Source organism: Solanum pennellii, chromosome 2 (genome assembly GCF_001406875.1).
Source record: "Solanum pennellii chromosome 2, SPENNV200".
NCBI lineage: Eukaryota > Viridiplantae > Streptophyta > Magnoliopsida > Solanales > Solanaceae > Solanum > Solanum pennellii.
The window spans coordinates 26,000,796-26,005,311 of record NC_028638.1 but is presented as its reverse complement, the minus strand read 5'-3'; the positions used below and the strand labels follow the sequence as shown (position 1 = coordinate 26,005,311).

At 32.4% G+C, this 4,516-nt stretch overlaps 1 pseudogene; it reads right to left on the bottom strand.

Moving 5' to 3' along the window:
- Positions 1 to 1,982: 1,982 nt before the first annotated feature.
- Positions 1,983 to 4,020, bottom strand: LOC107009831 (annotated as a pseudogene).
- Between the last annotated feature and the right edge of the window lie 496 nt (positions 4,021 to 4,516).

The window sequence follows — 4,516 nt, the reverse complement described above, 5'->3', positions numbered from 1 at the left end:
AGGAACTGTGAGGCTCTATACACCCTAACCCATTTCGGGGGTCTTACAAACACTTCACAGATTCTCTATCTCCATTATTTCAAATATAGGTGCACAATTCTAGAGATCGTCTAAGAAAGGCTTTCTCTCAAAGGTAAACTTAAGTACAAATTTAAATATTTAGACTTATGGGAAAGTAGAACACATTATTCATACCTTAGAAGCTACGTGGAGGGCATGCGTGATTAATTTCAAAGGGAATTAAGATGATCAACTACCTCATCGGGTTCACTTACCATAATAATTAAAACTCGAGCATTAAAATTGCTTCATGTTAAGTTATTTATAAGAGAAGATGAAGACCTCCTATGGAATGATTTGAAGTTAATGAATATATGTTGATAAGACCAAACATTTTTTGGTCAAAATACTGAGAAAGTCAAAATTATTCAATAGTGGTTTAAAAAGGCACAGAGTCATCAGAAATCATACACTAACTTAGGGAGAAGAGAGTTAGACTTTGAAATAGATGAATGTGTATATTTGAAATTATCAACCACGAAGGGTGATATGATATTCTGTAAGAAGGGGAACCTAAGTCACTGGTATATAGAGCTTATGAATAGACAAAACGATTGCCAATATAGCTTATGAAATGGAGCTACCACCAGAGTTAGCAGTGGTTAATCTGGTATTTCACATCTCCATGTTTAAGAACTACATGGGTGATTCTTCTTTGATCATACCGATTGAAGATATTTGGGTCGTGGAACCGGTCAGGATTTCAGATCGCCATGTTCTCAAGTTGAGGACCAAAGAAGTAGCCTCAGTCAATGTACTTTGGAGGAACAAAGTTGTTGAGGAAGCTACTTAAGTAGATGAGGAAGATATGAAGAAAAGATATACAGATCTCATCGAATCCAAAGAAGTCCAAAGTCATGATACTAGTCCTTTCTTGGTATTTATTTACAAGTTGGCATGTCTTTTTGCAATGCTAAGTGGGTGTTTGAAATTAATGGTTGTATATTACACCCTTAGCCTAGTAACAATAATCTCATTTGAGGACAAATTTTCTCAAAGGGGGGGGGGGGATATTGTAAAATCTCCCAATTTGAAATATCTACGAAGAAGTTCAAAATTAAAAATACTCATTTTTGGAAATAATGAAAACCTTAAAATTTGTTTAAGTTAGTAAAAAGTGTCTTTTAATTCAAAAATCCATAACTTCTAGCTCAAACTGAGTTAGAGTTACTTCTAGATATGGAAGGAAATCTCTTGTAACGATCATTTCAACGCATCTAATTATGCTCGATTTCGAGTTCGTACGAGTAAGTTATGTAATTTTGATGTTTGGTTGATGGATGAAGGAAATTCTAAATCCATTTTTTTGAAGGGTACTTTAGTATTTTCTTTTCCTAATTATTCAATTTTATAAGGAGTTTAATTGGGGTAAAGTAATATTTTAGTAAGTTTTAGAAAAGTGAAATTCACGCTAGGGCTTGGAGAAAGAAGAATAGAGGAGAAAGGAGAAGAACATTCAAGAATAATTAAGATTAGTTTGCGAATTTATTTGGGCTAACCACTAGAAGGAATGTGAGATCACATAGCGTTGGGTTAGTTAAGCCATGCGCCAATCATGATACTGTTGGGTTTTATTTTCCCTAAATTTCTTACCATAAATAGGTTTCCTTTTAGGAAAATGTTTTGGATTGACTAATCCTTTTCTTGTAGGAAAAGGTTTAGGACTCTATAAATAGAGGAATGTTCCTTCTAACTTAATCCTCATTCACAATGTAGTCTTAAAGGCTTTGAGAGTTTTGGTTAGGGAGAGCATTTATGGGTCACAAGCTTTATACGTTATCACTTGTGTGAACCTCCCATGTATTCCGAGTGAATTGGTTGAGGTTGTTTCTCTCTGTATTTCGCACATCCTGTATGAACCAGAATAGCCTCGTAATATGATCGAGTCTTATAAGATTCTCCGGGGAAATATAACCCCTTTATTAGATACCTTTGGAATATCTTCCAAGGTTCGTTACTTCTCTGAATATCAGAGTTTTCCAAAAGAAATATGATTTCTTTGCAGTTGCTTTTTCAGAGCATTTTTGCATATCGCTCTCTTTTGCTAAAGAAGCATAGGTATCACCTTGCTCTTTTGTTTGCAGATATGCCTGTAATTGCTCATATAATGGTCTATTTGTTGGAATATCCTTTAAATTGATAGTTGAAGATGATGATGATGCCTCATCAATTTTTGAATTAACCAGTCTCTTATTTCCCAATATTATTGGAAATGATGAGTCGTATGACGACCTTTGAGAAGACTGAGAGGTCGATCTTCCTCTTCCTCGATTTTTACCCCCTCTGCCACGTGCTTGTGACCAAGGAGGAGGGTCATTTCCTCCCATGCTGTAATAACAAACTTATTAGTGATAATCAAAATAATCATCAAAGTCCAGGTAATAAGGACTAATGACTTCTTCATAATCATGTATAGAAAAGTAGAAGTCGTCTTGTATTATTGACAGTATCAGTTTGTCAAGAATTAATTCTTGAATATCTTTTTCTAAAGGGAGTACCTTTAGAATGGTAATTAGAGATCTATCATCAAAGAAAAATGCAAAACAAGACATACTAAAAAAATTTGTCTAGGAGGTTAGATATTCCCTGGATAAGAAGTCTGGGAGGGAATTATCTATTCCTTTTTTATATTAAATTTCGAAATCAAAAGGGGCTAGTTGGGCCTGCCACCTAGCAAATATCAACTTTGAAGCATTGTGTTTGAAATCTTTATCAAACATGTATTTAACAGATTGGGCATCTGTTCTAATCAAAAATTTTTGATTATAAAGATCATCTTGAAATTTCAAGACGCATTTAACAATACAAAGCATTTCATGTGCTATAGTCGCATATTTGCGCGGGCTTCAGTCAATTTACCTGAATGAAAACGAATAAGATATCCATGTTTATCATGAGGGTTAACTTGTTTAAGAATCCCTCCATAACCAATATTTGAAGCATCAGTTTCAATAATTTTGGTCCATGCTGGGTTAGCAAGAGTTAAACAAGGTAAGGTTTTAATCTTTTGTTTAATACTTCTAACAAGCGTAGTAAGATTCTCATTCCAAGGGCATTTATCACCCTTTTTTAATCTATCTGTCAAAGGTGCAAGATCTTTAGAAAGATTTTTACAAAAAGGGGAAATGTAATTTAAACTTCCCAAAAATCTCTGTAACATAGTCCTGTTTGTTATAATATCAGGAAACTTTGACGCAAAATCAATAGATCTCTGAATAGGAGTAATTTTTCCTTGACAAATTTGATGTCCTAGAAATCGAACATCAGTTTGAAATAAACTCATTTTTGATTTAGAGATAACTAAACCATTTTGAATAACAATTTTCTTGAAGATCTCAAGATGCTTAATATGAGATTCAAGAGTTTTTGAATAAACTAAAATATCATCAATATAAACAATTATAAAATCCATATATGGATTAAAAATATCATTCATAATCTTTTGAAATTCAGACGGCGCGTTTTTCAAACCGAATGGCATAACATTCCATTCATATTGGGAAAAAGGAACATTGAAAGCAGTTCGATAAGTACGTTTCTTAAAAATCTGAATTTGCCAATATCCTGACTTTAAATCAAATTTAGAAAATATATTAGCATCATATAACCTTGATAAAAGATCTTTTTTATTTGGAATAGGATATCTAATCCATTTTAAATTTTTGTTTAAAGGTTTATAGTTTATAACTAACCTGGGAACACCTCTTTCTTGTTCTGCAGCTTTATTTACATAAAAGGCAGTACAAGACCAAGGAGATTTTGAAGGCTTTATTAATCCTTTCTGTAATAAATTATCAATTTCTTTTTTACAAAATTCCACTAATTCAGCATTCATTTGGCAGGGGCGAGATTTAGTGGGAATATCATTTTCAGAAAAATTATCTTCATATGGCAGAGTAACAATATGCTTTTTCCTGTCCAAAAAGCACTTGGATGATCTGCACAAATGTCAGCTGCCATTTTTCCAGAAATCAATTTAATTTTTTCTTGTATTTTAGCTGATCGAATAGATTCTGAAATATTCATGCTATATATTTCCATTTGTAAGGAATCAATATGTTTCTGTTTTAAATGGATTAAAGAGTTAATATCTCTAGTGATTGGTTCATTTATAAATTCAAAATTAATGGTATGACCATTATAATTTGCTGAAAAACCTTTTGCATTTAAATTTGAAAAATTATAGATAGCATTTATAAAAGGAGTTCCGAGAATTATCGGAGGATATAATTGATTTTTAACTAAAAAGAAAAAATGAGGAATACAGACTTTACTCTGACAAATACAAGTATTAGACAACTTATACTTTATGTGTAAAGCATGATTAGATGCAGATTTAACAATATGAGTTGTTTTTTCAAAAAACCTTGAAGGGATTAATCCTTCCTGAATGCAACTAACATCTGCACCACTATCAATCATAGAAATACTAGTTACTTTAAAATCATTATTAACT